Here is a 15,787-nt window from a genome sequence, read left to right on the forward strand (position 1 = left end):
TTGCTTTCTTGGCCTTTTTTTCAGAGAATATGAATGATAACACCAAAACTTTTTCTCCACTCATGGTTAGTGGTTGGATAAAGCCACTTATTGTCAAACTACTGTGTTTTCTCTTTTTAAATCATAATGACAACCTAAAATATCCAAATGACTCTGATCAAAAGTTCACATACCTCATTTCTTAATACCGAGTATTGCCCCCTCTAATATCAATAACAGCTGGAAGTTGTGGATGAGTTTCTTTATTTTCTTAGATGGTGAAGCTGCCCACTCTTCTTGGTAAAAAGCCTCCAGTTCCTGTAAATTCCTGGGCTGTCTAGCATGAACTGCGCTCTGGAGCTCTCCCCAGAGTGGCTCAATGATATAGAGGTCAGGAGACTGAGATGGCCACTCCAGAACCTTCATTTTCTTCTGCTGTAGCCAATGACAGGTTGACTTGGCCTTGTCTTTGGATCGTTGTCATGTTGGAACGTCCAAATATGCCCCAATGCGCAGCTTCAGGGCTGATGAGTGCAAATTTGCCTCCAGTATTTGCTGCTCCCTATCTAAATTTACAACCTCTCCTCTCCCTCTATCTAACCACCATCTACTCACTTTCTCATCCATCTTCCTCACCTGTCACCCATGTCCAGCAACATGCGCACCTATGCAGGAACCTCGCACACCTAGACACCCACACACTCTGTGACTCTATCCTACCACTAGTATCCATATCCTCACTCCACAACACAGACACTGCCACTGCTTTCTACAATGCCACTCTTGCATCAGCTATGGACACGGTCGCCCCTGTCATGCATAGCAGAGTGCGACGAACCAATAGACAATAGTGATGAGCGAGTATACTCGTTGCTCGGGTTTTCCCGAGCACGCTCGGGTGACCTCCGAGTATTTGTTATTGCTCGGAGATATAGTTTTCATTGCCTCAGTTGCATGATTTATGGCTTCCAGATAAGCTGAATACATGTTGGAATTCCCTAGCGAACAGGCATTCCTCACATGTATTCACGTTATTGCTCAGAGATATAGTTTTCATCGCCTCAGTTGCATGATTTACGGCTTCCAGATAAGCTGAATACATGTGGGAATTCCCTAGCAAACAGGCATTCCTCACATGTACTGTATTCAGCGTATCTGGAAGCCATAAATCATGCAACTGAGGCGATGAAAACTATGTCTCCGAGCAATAACAAATACTCGGAGGTCACCCAAGCGTGCTTGGGAAAACCCGAGCAACGAGTACACTCGCTCATCACTAATAGACAACCCTGGCACAATAACATCACTAAAAAGCTTCGGCAAGTATCCAGAAATGCAGAAAGGCATTGGAAGAAAATGCATTCGCAAGATGATTTCACTGTACTCAAACAAGCAACACTCGCATTCAAATCAGCTCTCACCTCTGCTAAACAGGCCTACTTCACAACCCTTGTATCTTCCTTATCCCACAACCCCAAACAGTTGTTCAACACTTTTAACTCCTTCCTCCGCCCATCACTACCCCCTCCGAGTTCCCCAATCGTTGCCGAGGACTTTGCCACGCACTTCAAAAATAAGATAGACCAAACAAGGCAAGTCTTTGTTGTTAACCCACCACAACCCCTTTGTACAGGCTCTGTCCTTGGACCCTTACTCTTCTCAATCTATACACTCGGCCTGGGACAACTCATAAGGTCCTATGGCTTTCAGTACCATCTATATGCTGATGACACTCAGATCTACCTCTCTGGCCCAGATGTCACCTCTCTGCTCTCCAGAATCCCAGAGTGTCTATCAGCCATATCCTCCTTCTTCTCCTCTCGCTTCCTCAAGCTCAATGTGGACAAATCTGAACTTATTATCTTTCCTCCATCTCGCATATCTTCCCAACCTGATCTATCAAAATAAATGAAATCACACTTTCCCCTGTCCCCAAAATCCACTGCCTCAGAGTAACCCTTGACTCTGCCCTGTCCTTCAAACCGCACATCCAAGCTCTTGCCACCTCCTGTCACCTCCAGCTCAAAAATATTTCCAGAATCCGCCCTTTCCTCAACCCTCTCTACCAAAATGCTTGTGCATGCCCTAATCATCTCCCACCTTGACTACTGCAACATCCTCCTCTGTGGCCTACCTTCTAACACTCTCGCACCCCTCTAGTCGGTCCTTAACTCTGCTGCCCGACTAATTAATCTCTCTCCTCACCACACTCATGCTTCCCCTCTTTTGCAAATCCCTTCACTGGCTCCCAATTTCCCAGCGTATCCAGTTTAAACTAACGCTGACCTACAAAGCCATCCATAACCTTTCTCCTCCATGTTTCCGAACTAGTCTCTCAATATCTTCCCTCACATAATCTCCTCTATGCTTATTCGCTCCTCACCCAATCGCCTCCAAGACTTCTCCCGAGTATCCCCTATCCCCTGGAATTCTGTGCCCCAACATGTCTGGTTATCCACCACATTTGGATCCTTCAATAGAAACCTGAAAACCCACCTCTTCAAAGAAGCTTACACCCTGTAATGACCACGCAGCCACCTCAGCACCATCGGAGCTACAGCAACCCTCGACCTACTGTCTCCGTCCCCATAATCCTGTACAATGTAATACTGCAAGGGCAGGGTCCTCTTCCCTCTGTACCAGTCTGTCATTGTTAGTTTTGTTTACTGTAAGTGATATTTGTATTTTGATGTAACCTTCTCATGTACAGCACCATGGAATCAATGGTGATATATAAATAAATAATTATAATAATGTGCTGCATTCATCTGTCCTTCAACTTTGACCAAGTTTCCTTTGCCTTTGCAGCTCACACATCCCCAAAACATCAGCGATCCACCTCCGTGCATTACAGTAGGAATGGTGTTCCTTTCATCATAGGCCTTGTTGACCTCGCTCCAAATATAACGTTTATGGTTGTGGCCAAAAAGTTCAACTTTGGTCTCATCACTTCAAATTACTTTGTTCCTGAAGTTTTGAGGCTTGTCTCTGTGCTGTTTTGGGTATTGTAGGCATTTGCACAGTAATGGCTTTCTTCTGGTGACTCGACCATGCAGCCCATTTTTCTTCAAGTGCCTCCTTATTGTGCATCTTGAAACAGCCACACCGCTAGTTTTCAGAGAGTCCTGTATTTCAGCTGATGTTATTTATGGTTTTTTTGCATCCCGAAGAATTTTTCTGGCAGTTGTGGATGACACTTTTGTTGGTCTACCTGACCGTAGTTTTGTTTTTACAGACCCTCTGATTTTCCATTTGTAAATCACAGTTTGAATGCTGGTGACTGGCATTATCAATTCCTTGGATATCTTTTTTTGTATCTCTTTCCTGTTTTATACAGTTCTACTACTTTTTCCTGTAGATATGTGGACAACTCTTTTGCTTTCCTCATGACTCACAATCCAAAAATGTCATTGATTGGATGAAAGATGCAAGAGTCTGTCTGGATCGCAGAAACTCACTCAGCTTTTATGCACACACACTGATTACAAGTTGTTATCAGGCCAAAATCATCAGGGTATGTAAACTTTTGATCAGGGTCATTTAGATGTTTTGGGTTGTCATTATGATTTAAAAAGAGAAAACACAGTAGTTTGACAATAAATGGCTTCACTAAAAGGTGAACTCTTTGGCCACAACCATAAATGTTACATTTGGAACGAGGTCAACAAGACCTATGATGAAAGGAACACCGTTCCTACTGTAAATCATGGAGATGGATCGCTGATGTTTTGGGGATGTGTGAGCTACAAAGACACAGGAAACTTGGTCAAAGTTGAAGGACAGATGAATGCAGCACGTTACCAGCAAATACTGGAGGCAAATTTGCACTCATCAGCCCGGAAGCTGTGCATGGGACGTACTTGAATGTTCCAACATGACAACGATCCAAAACACAAGGCCAAGTCGACCTGTCATTGTCTACAGCAGAAGAAAATGAAGGTTCTGGAGTAGCCATCTCAGTCTCCTGACCTCAATATCATTAAGCCACTCTGGGGAGATCTCATGCGTGCAGTTCATGCTAGACAGCCCAGGAATTTGCAGGAACTGGAGGCTTTTTGCCAAGAACAGTAGGCAGCTTTACCATATGATAAAATAAAGAACCTCATCCACAACTACCACAAAAGACTTCAAGCTATCATTGATGTTAGAGGGGGCAATACACGGTATTAAGAAATGGGTTCTGTAAAATTTTGATCAGGGCCATTTGGATATTTTGGGTTGTCATTATGATTTAAAAAGATAAAACACAGTAGTTTGACAATAAATGGCTTCACCCAACCACTAACCATGAGTGCAGAAAAAGTTTTGGTGTTATCATTCATATTCTCTGAAAAAAGGCCAAGAAAGCAAAAATTCTGCCTGGGTATGTAAACCTTTGAGCACAACTGTACATATTAAGAAAAATGGATTTCTCTGGATAAAGGCACCACACATATCAACGTATCATTTTATTCAATTTCCTGTGACCTACATGCCCATGTAAACAGGTTAGTATGGTTAATACTACTTACAGATTCCCTTTAAGTTTAGGAGGATTACCTTATCATTGATAAGAAATACAAAGCTCAATGTTAGCAATTCTTCCTTTACTTACATAGATTATATTGACAAAACCTTGAGGACTCCTTTTGATGCTGATTATTAAAACCCTTGATAGAATTACAATCAGAAGACTAAGGGTACCGTCACACATTGAAATTTTCATCGCTGCGACGGCACGATTCGTGACGTCGCAGCGATCGTATGATTATCGCTCCAGCGTCGTAGACTGCGGTCACACGGTGCAATCACGGCGCTGGAGCGATGCCGAAGTCCCCGGGTAACCAGGGTAAACATCGGGTAACTAAGCGCAGGGCCGCGCTTAGTAACCCGATGTTTACCCTGGTTACCAGCGTAAACGTAAAAAAACAAACCGTACATACTCACCCGTCGGTGTCCTTCAGGTCCCTTGCCGTCTGCTTCCTGCTCTGAGTGCAGCCGTACAGTGAGAGCAGATCGCAGCACCGCTGCGCTCTGCTCTCACTTTCCGGCCGGCACTTTTTTCAGGAGTGTACTCCTACTGTAGATGTACTTTCACAGTCTACTACATCTGAATGTCCGCCTTCAGTAGGCATACACACCTGAAAATGATGCACAACAGAGCACAGGTTCACACTGTCTGCAATATTACAGTTTGTGGCCCTGTTGGCACCTACACCCAAATCCAGTGTCCCGTTTTGCGGGAGGTTCTGGCATAATCCCAGATGGAGCCACTGAATGGGTGCCTGAATGCAGTGTGATCACACTCTTATAAGCAAGTTGTCAAATTCTAAAAGACATTTCAAAATCAGTTATTGTGCTATGGCTGTGTGATAGTGAAATGTTTTGGTTCCATTGTCTCATACTATCTTGATATTATATAACATAACATTAGATGTATAACCATTTATTATACAGTAAATTGTAACTGCAGGATCAGATTCAGACCTGCATTGATATTGTTGGGTTGCAGACGTGGCTGGATGCTTGTGCAGCTCCCTGTGCTTGTCCACGTCACAGTGCAGAAGATGTCTGTTATTACCTGCTATTTTTTAGACATAAAACTATGGTCTGTGTGGAAAATTGTTCATCTGCACTAGCACATTTACTTTCAATGCTCACACAGATGCACGTTCACTGAAAACATTTTCTTCTGAACTCAGCTCAAAGATGTAGAATTGTTCTAATAGTTTCTACAATGTATGTAATGAAAGTTGTATGTCATTTTGCTTTTAACTACCATTATAATAATTAAACATAATGTATGTTAAAGACGCGCTCCTGTATTTTCTTTATTTCCAAAACCTGTACGTTCACACTGGGCATTTTTGCAGCATTTTTTTTTACAGCAGCAAAACCTGATTTCTTGGCAGGAAAGAAGCTGCGGCAAAAACACATGTTTTGGTGCGGTTTTTGTTTGTGTTTTTGTTGCAGTTTTGGTGCGTTTTGGGGGGCAATCTTGTGTCTCTTTGTGCATGCTGATAAAGTTGAGTTCCCCCAGAGGAAAAAAACTACTTCCTGTAGAACCATACCTCTAGATCCTTTGAAAAGCCAGCAATTCATGTGCCACGTACAGTAAAATCACACGCACAGGTTAGAATAGAATAGATTGAATAGATATATACACATATAATACATACAGTTGTGCTCAAAAGTTTACATACTCCTGCAGAATTTTTGCTTTCTTGGCCTTTTTTCAGAGAATATGAATAACACCAAAACTTTTTCTTCACTCATGATTAGTGGCTGAGTGAAGCCATTTATTGTCAAACTACTGTGTTTTCTCTTTTTAAATCATAATGTCGACCCAAAACATCTAAATGACCCTGATCAAAAGTTCACATACCCTGGTGATCGTGGCCTGATAACATGCACAGAATTTGATACAAATGGGTTTGAATGGCTACTAAAGGTCACAGCCTCACCTGTGGCCTGTTTGCTTGTAATCAGTATGTGTGTATAAAAGCTGAGTGAGTTTCTAGGATCCAGACTCTTGCATCTTTCATCCAGTCACTGAAATTTTTGGATTGTGAGTCATGGGGAAAGCAAAAGAGTTGTCCACGTATCTACAGAAAAAGGTAGTTGTACTGTATAAAACAGGAAAGGGATACAAAATCCAAGGATACCCAAGGAATTGATAATGCCAGTCTGCAGCGTTCAAACTGTGATTTACAAATGGAAAATCAGGGGGTCTGTAAAAACAAACCCACGGTCAGGTGGCCCAACAAAAACGTCATCCATAACTGCCAGGAAAATTCTTCGGGATGCAAAAAACCCCACAAATAACATCAGCTGAAAAACAGGACTCTCTGAAAACTAGCGGTGAGGCTGTTTCAAGATGCACAATAAGGAGGCACTTGAAGAAAAATGGGCTGCATGGTCGAGTTACCAGAAGAAAGCCATTACTGCGCAAATGCCTACAATACGCAAAACAGCACAGAGACAAGCCTTAAAACTTCTGGAACAAGGTAATTTGAAGTGATGAGACCAAAGTTGAACTCTTTGGTCACAACCATAAACGTTATATTTGGAGCGAGGTCAACAAGGCCTATGATGAAAGGAACACCGTTCCTACTGTAAATCACGGAGGTGGATCGCTGATATTTTGGGGATGTGTGAGCTACAAAGGCACAGGAAACTTGGTCAAAGTTGAAGGACAGATGAATGCAGCACGTTACCAGCAAATACTGGAGGCAAATTTGCACTCATCAGCCCGGAAGCTGCGCATGGGACGTACTTGAATGTTCCAACATGACAACGATCCAAAACACAAGCCCAAGTCAACCTGTCATTGGCTACAGCAGAAGAAAATTAAGGTTCTGGAGTGGCCATCTCAGTCTCCTGACCTCAATAGCATTGAGCCACTCTGGGGAGATCTCAAGCGCACAGTTAATGCTAGACAACCAAGGAATTTACAGGAACTGAAGGCTTTTTGCCAAGAACAGTGGTCAGCTTTACCATATGAGAAAATAAAGAACCTCATGCACAACTACCACAAAAGACTTCAAGCTATCATTGATGTTAGAGGGTGCAATACACGGTATTAAGAAATGGGTTATGTAAAATTTTGATCAGGGTCATTTGGATATTTTAGGTTGTCATTATGATTTAAAAAGAGAAAACATGGTAGTTTGATGATAAATGGCTTCCCCAACCACTAACCATGAGTGGAGAAAAAGTTTTGGTGTTATCATTCATAGTCTCTGAAAATAAGGCCAAGAAAGCAAAAATTCTGTAAATGAGCTATTAAAATCTATGGGTCAGACACAGATGTCTCTGAGAATTTACCTCCAAAGCTTATTTTACATGAAAGGCTGTGTTACCAGTGTGAGACATGTAATGACTGACTGTCTCCAACTATCAATAACTCCAAAAATACACCGCCTGACTGCTGTCTTAGGCTACGTTCACATTTGCGTTGTGCGGCACAGCGTCGGCTACGCAACGCACAACGCATGCAAAATGCATGCACAACGCAGCGTTTTGTGACGCATGCGTTCATTTTTTGCATGATTTTTGGCGCAGAAAAAACTACATCATGCAGCGTCCTCTGCGCCCTGATAGTTGCGCCAAAATGACGCATGCGTCACAAAACGCAAGACAACGCATGTCCATGCGCCCCCCATGTTAAATATAGGGGCGCATGACGCAGGCGTCGCCGGGGCTGCGCCCGACGCTGCGCCGCACAGCGCTAATGTGAACGTAGCCTTATATGGCCATGTGCAAGTGACTAGGGGTTTTGGTGACATCCATTCTTTATAGAATGTTCGGTGTATGCACCGGAAAGATCACTTGTGCACAAAACTTGTCCAAAGGCCATCATGTAGCCAGAATATGCTAAAGCCTGAAACAGCTCATTACAGGAAGCAATATACCACATTCAAATGCACAGCAAGTATAGATAAGATGAACCTTTGGTGCACTGTCCCTTTAACCTATCTGACTTTTACAGTTTGTGACTAGACCGATAAGAAGTGTTAGTAGCAGTCCAAAGTCTACACAAGGATAATTGAATGAATTATATGTTCCCAAAACTGATAAGGAAACTTAGGATCCTGCCTTTAATGGTACAATATTTTACTTTTTACTTTTACCACAGCTGTTGATCTTAGATTTCTCAAGGGTGTAATATTATCTCTGTATTTTTCTTCATTGTTGTCCAATTCTTCAACAGTTTTTAACCCTTTAAGGACCAAGCCATTTTGTAAGTTAATGACCAAGCTTCATTTTTTAATTCTGACCACTGTCACTTTATGAGGTTATAACTCTGGAATACTTCAACGGATCCCACTGATTCTGAAATAGTTTTTTCGTGAAATATCATGATAGTGATAAAATTTGTTCGATATGACTTTTACACAACAACTATTTGTAAAAATTTTGGAAATTTGTAGAAAATTTTTAAAATTTCACATTTTTCAAACTTTTAGTTCTCATGGCCTTAAAGGGAACCTGTCACCCCCAAAATCGAAGGTGAGCTAAGCCCACCGGCATCAGGGGCTTATCTACAGCATTCTGTAATGCTGTAGATAAGCCTCCGATGTATCCTGAAAGATGAGAAAAAGAGGTTATATTATACTCACCTGGGTGGGCGGTCCGATCCAATGGGTGTCGCGGTCCGGTCCGGAGCCTCCCATCTTCATAGGATGACGTCCTCTTCTTGTCTTTATGCTGCAGCTTCGGCGCAGTCGTACTTTGTCTGCCCTGTTGAGGGCAGAGCAAAGTACTGCAGTGCGCAGGCGCTAGGCCTCTCTGACCTTTCCTGGCGCCTGCGCAATGCAGTACTTTGCTCTGCCCTCAACAGGGCAGACAAAGTATGACTGCGCCGAAGCTGCAGCATGAAGACAAGAAGAAGACGTCATCATAAGAAGATAGGAGGCCCCGGACTGGACCACGACACTTATCGGACCGGACCGCAGCGGGACCGCCCCTGGGTGAGTATGATCTAACCTCTCTTTTTCTCATCTTTCAGGTTACATCGGGGGCTTATCTACAGCATTACAGAATGCTGTAGATAAGCCCCTGATGCCGGTGGGCTTAGCTCACCTTCGATTTTGAGGGTGACAGGTTCCCTTTAACCCAGAAAGTTATATCACACAAAATAATTAAAAAATAACATTAACCAAATGTTTACTTTCCACCAGAACAATTTTTGAAAAATATTTTTTTTTGTTAGGAAGTTAGAAGGGTTAAAAGTTGATTCTCATTTTAAGACAACATTTATAAAACCATTTTTTTAGGGACCATATCACATTTGAAGTGAGTTTGAGGGGGCCTATATCACAGGCATTACCTCAAAGTGACACCATTCTAAGAACTGCACCCCTCAAAACCACATTTAAGACGTTTGTTAACCCTTAAGTTGCTTAGCAGGAATTAATGCAATAGGGAAGGAAAAAATTAACATTTTACTTTTTTTCCCAAAAATTTTACTTTATCCCCACATTTTTTATTTTCAAAAGGGTAACAGGAGAAAATGCACAGTAAAAGTTTTTGTGTAATTTCTGCTGAGTTCGTCAATACCCCATATGTGGTTGAAAACTATTTTTGAGGCATAGTGCAAATCTCAGAAGCATCATATTGGAGTTCAGATTTTGCTGGAATGCTTTGAGGATGACATGTCACATTGGCAGAGCCCAAGAGGTGTCAGAATAGCAGAAATCCCCCATAAGTGATGGCATTTTACAAACTACACCTCTCAATGAATTCATCTAGTGGTACAGTGAGCATGTTTTAACCACATATGCGTCACATTAATTTATGCCATTGGGCGGTGAAGAAAGAATAATTACATCTTTACAACTAAAATATTGTTTTAGCCCCAATTTTTTTTTTTTTTTATAGGGACTAATAAGAGAAAATGGACCTCTCAGTTTTTGTGCAATTTCTCCTGATTTCGCCAATACCCTACATCATAATCGGGAACCACTTTTGATTCACATTGCAAAGCTCAGAAGGTAAGGAGTTACATATTGTAGTGCAGATTTTATTACACAATAACATAGTAACATAGTTAGCAAGGCCAAAGAAACACATTTGTCCATCCAGTTCAGCCTATATTCTGTCAGAATAAATCCCCAGATCTACGTCCTTCTAAAGAACCTAATAACTGTAAGGGTCCCTTTCCACTTGCGAGGAAAACGGACGCGTGCAATCCGATAAAAAATCGGATTGCACTCGGACCAATGTTAGTTAATAGGTGTCTTTTGATTTGCGATTTTTTTCTCAGCCGAAATCGGACTGAGAAAAATCTGGATCGGCTGAGAAAAAAATCGCAGCATGCTGCGTATTGCTGCGATTCTCGGACGAGACTCGCCAATGCAAGTCAATGGGTGCGAGAAAAAAATCGCACAGCACTCGCACCATGCGAGTTCTGTCCGATTTTTACGCACCGGTGTCCTTTGAAAAGCCGGTAATTCAGGGCGGTGTACAGTAAAATCACATTGACAGGTTAGAATAGAGTAGATATATACACATAGAATAGGTATATATACATATATATATATGTCAGTGAGACACCTATATATGTATATTTATATTTAATGCAGCACTAGATAGCATTAAAGCCGCTAATTCAATTGCCGGCTTCTCATTTCTCCTGCACAAACCCGACAGGATATGAGACATGGTTTTCATACAGTAAACCATCTCATATCCCCTTTTTTTTGCATATTCCACATTACTAATGTTAGTAGTGTGTATGTGCAAAATTTCAGCGCTGTAGCTGCTGAAATAAAGGGTTAAATGGCGGAAAAAATTGGCGTGGGCTCCCGCGCAATTTTCTCCGCCAGAGCGGTAAAGCCAGTGACTGAGGGCAGATATTAATAGCCAGGAGAGGGTCCATGGTTATTGGCCCCCCCCCGTGGCTACAAACATCTGCCCCCAGCCACCCCAGAAAAGGCACATCTGGAAGATGCGCCTATTCTGGCACTTGGCCACTCTCTTCCCACTCCCTGTAGCGGTGGGATATGGGGTAATGAAGGGTTAATGCCACCTTGCTATTGGAAGGTGACATTAAGCCAGATTAATAATGGAGAGGCGTCAATTATGACACCTATCCATTATTAATCCAATTGTAGGAAAGGGTTAAAAAACACACACACATGATTTAAAAGTAGTTTAATGCAATAAACACAGCGGTTGTTGTAATAATTTATTGCTCTCTCAATCCATCAGCAACACCCTCGCTTGGCAACATAATAACCGCACAAGATACATACCTTCTGATGTCCGATCATGTCCCACGAGGTAATCCATCTGAAGGGGTTAACTAATATTACAGGCACAGCTGCGATAAACCACTCACTGGTGCCTGTAATCCCCCGGGTGCTGAAAGGAAAGCTGGATCTGTACTTACATTGAGTCGCGGTGAGGCGCCCTCTGGTGGATGTTCTCATAAACTGCAGCCTGGGAACTTTTTCCCACGCTCCAGGTCATATGAGGACATCCACCAGGGGGCGCATCACCGCGACTGAGGGAAATGTAGGTCAATGACCTACATTTCATTCATTCGCAGGGGAATTACAAGCACGGAGCACAGCTGCATTTGCAGGGCTCCTGCCTGTAATATTAGTTAACCCCTTCAGATGGATTACATCGTGGGACATGATCGGACATCTGAGGGTATGTATCTTGTGCGTTTATTATGTTGCCAAGCGAGGGTGTTCCTGATGGATTGAGAGAGCAATAAATTATTACAACAACCGCTGTCTTTATTTCATTAAACTACTTTGTAATCATGTGTGTGTGTGTTTTTTAACCCTTTCCTACAATTGGATTAATAATGGATAGGTGTCATAATTGACGCCTCTCCATCATTAATCTGGCTTAATGTCACCTTCCAATAGCAAGGTGGCATTAACCCTTCATTACCCCATATCCCACCGCTACAGGGAGTGGGAAGAGAGTGGCCAAGTGCCAGAATAGGCGCATCTTCCAGATGTGCCTTTTCTGGGGTGGCTGGGGGCAGATGTTTTTAGCCAGGGGGGGCCAATAACCATGGACCCTCTCCTGGCTATTAATATCTGCCCTCAGTCACTGGCTTTACCGCTCTGGCGGAGAAAATTGCGCGGGAGCCCACGCCAATTTTTTCCGCGAGTTAACCCTTAAATTTAATAGCTACAGCGCTGAAATTTTGCACATACACACTACTAACATTAGTAGTGTGGAATATGCACAAAAAAGGGGATATGAGATGGTTTACTGTATGTAAACCATGTCTCATATCCTGTCGGGTTTGGGAAGGAGAAATTAAAAGCCGGCAATTGAATTAGCGGCTTTTATGCTATCTTGCGCTGCATTAAATATAAATATACATATATAGGTGTCTCACTGACATATATATATATGTATATATACCTATTCTATGTGTATATATCTAGTCTATTCTAACCTGTCAGTGTGATTTTACTGTACACTGCGCTGAATTGCCGGCTTTTCAAAGGACACTGGTGCGTAATAATCGGACAGTAATACGGATGTCATACGGATGATGCGAGTATAAAAAACGGATGATGCGATTAAAAATCGCATTGTACTCGCATGACACTCGCATGAAAATCGCATACGTTCCATCCGTTTTTTCGGTCCAGATTACGGACCGTTTTTTATCTCGCAAGTGGAAAGGGACCCTAAGATACAATATTGTTACGCACCAGGAAGACATCCAGGCCTCTCTTGAACTCCTCGACTGAGTTCGCCATCACCACCTCCTCAGGCAAGGAATTCCAGATTCTCACTGCGCTAACAGTAAAGAATCCTCTTCTATGTTGGTGGAAAAACCTTCTCTCCTCCAGACGCAGAGAATGCGTCTATGCATCTAATATTGTTATGTTTGCGGGTGCCATAACTAGTGATGAGCGAGTGTACTCGTTGCTCGGGTTTTCCCGAGCACGCTCGGGTGGTCTCCGAGTATTTGTGAGAGCTCGGAGATTTAATTTTTGTTGACGCAGCTGCATGATTTGGGGCTGCTAGCCAGCCTGAGTACATGTGGGGGTTTCCTGGTTGCTAGATAACATAAGATAACATTCACACAAATGTTCATTAGCAGAACTGATTCCAGACACAATATGTATGTTTTCAATTCAGTCCCCAGTTTCATGAAAGTAAAAAAATCATTAACAAATTTCTTCCAGTTTTATATGAAGATGAAAGTCTGTCCAACATTTTGAAGTCAGGAGTTAATGTGATAGCCAGGAGAGCCCCTAACATTGGCAATAAAATTTCGGCAAGCGTGTTTTCTGCAAATAGAGCCAAAAATAAAACATGGTTAGATTGCACTGGTTTCTTTCGATGTGGCTAAAATAACTGTAAAACTTGCAAACATGTGCATATCACTAAAACTTTTAATAACTCTGATAAGTCGGCAAGTTTAATATTAAGCAATACATTAATTGCAATACCACTCAGGTGGTTTATAAAATAGAGTGTACAGCATGCCAGTTATCTTATATTGGATGTACATCACGCAGACTCAGGGTTCGTATTACTGAACATTTATATGATATATACTGGTAATACTGGTGACTCCGGTCGTAATGTTTCAGCAGCTTCAAAGCATTTCATTGCACAACTTGCCCGTAGTACAAAATTTCTTCGTATATATGGCATAGAACATGTGAACAAGCCTTTACGTGAGGGTGATGTCAGACGGCGTCTCCTCATACGTGAGGCGTTCTGGATATATTATTTAAATACCAGGTTCCCTGCTGGTCTTAATAAACATAATGAATTAATGTATCACTATTAATGTCAAATTACTGATATATAATTTTTCCTTGATTTTATTATAGTTTTTTCTTATTATAATTTTGTATTTTGTGTATTGTACTTTTTTGCATGTTTAGTACCTTGGATCAGTCATGTGATTCTTTGATATCTTTCTATTGGTGAATGGTGTCTATATAATGTTGATTGGGCATTATGTGTATAGCTTTGACAAAGATCTTTAGTGATCGCAGCGCGTCGCTCTTTTCCCCGCTGTGCTACTTGGAGAGCTACACGTCTACTGTTTTTAATGGATCAATAAAGTACCAAGTTTGATTTTTACGTTTATGGAGCTGGAACCAGTTTTTCTCTTTCTTCACATGTGACTGATGTGAATCAACGCGGAGCTCTGTGCACCTGCGGTAGTTGTTCGGTGAGCTGGCTTTATTTGTTTTTCCTAGATCCCTGATAAAACCAGGCAGTGCCCTCACAAGTGGCTGTAAATACATATTTACCATTCCCATAGTCTTTTCCCCAAAGCCCCAATACCGAAGATGATAGGTCTAAATGGTGGGGGTAACACATTTTGGGGGATTTTGGAAAGGGCATGGTAAATGGGTATTATTGGGCACTCCATGAATAAATATTCAGAAATTTGGGCAGTAATGGCACCTGTACAAATACCCTCACTAAGAATTTTAGACAGTTCCATTTGTAATTGAGTAGTGGGATCAGACTTTAACACAGCCAGCATAAGGCCGGGGTCACACTAGACCGTAATACGGACGAGTGCTATGTGATAAAAAATCGCATAGCACTCGGCCCAATGTTAATCTATGGTGCAGCTCCCATCATCCGATATTTTCTCCACCATATTTCGGATCCGAGGGAACTCGCAGCAGGCTGCGATTGTCAGCGTATCTCGGCCGAGACTCGCCAATGCAAGTCTATGGGGGCGAGAAAAAATCGGATTACACACGGACCATGCATGTGCATTGCGAGAAATACGCAGCGCTGCTCTATAGAAAAGCCGGTAATTCAATTGCCGGCTTTGCATTTCTCCTTCACAAACCCGACAGGATATGAGACATGGTTTTCATACAGTAAACCATCTCATATCCCCATTTTTTTTGCATATTCCACACTACTAATGTTAGTAGTGTGTATGTGCAAAATTTGGCCGCTGTAGCTGCTCAAATAAAGGGTTAAATGGCGGAAAAAATTGGCGTGGGCTCCCGCGCAATTTTCTCCGCCAGAATGGTAAAGCCAGTGACTGAGGGCAGATATTAATAGCCAGGAGAGGGTCCATGGTTATTGGCCCCCCCGTGGCTAAAAACATCTGCCCCCAGCCACCCCAGAAAAGGCACATCTGGAAGATGCGCCTATTCTGGCACTTGGCCACTCTCTTCCCACTCCCTGTAGCGGTGGGCTATGGGGTAATGAAGGGTTAATGCCACCTTGCTATTGTAAGGTGACATTAAGCCAGATTAATAATGGAGAGGCGTCAATTATGACACCTATCCATTATTAATCCAATTGTTTGAAAGGGTTAAAAAACACACACACACATGATTAAAAAGTATTT

The sequence above is a fragment of the Ranitomeya variabilis genome, chromosome 5 (genome assembly GCF_051348905.1).
Source record: "Ranitomeya variabilis isolate aRanVar5 chromosome 5, aRanVar5.hap1, whole genome shotgun sequence".
Taxonomy (NCBI): domain Eukaryota; kingdom Metazoa; phylum Chordata; class Amphibia; order Anura; family Dendrobatidae; genus Ranitomeya; species Ranitomeya variabilis.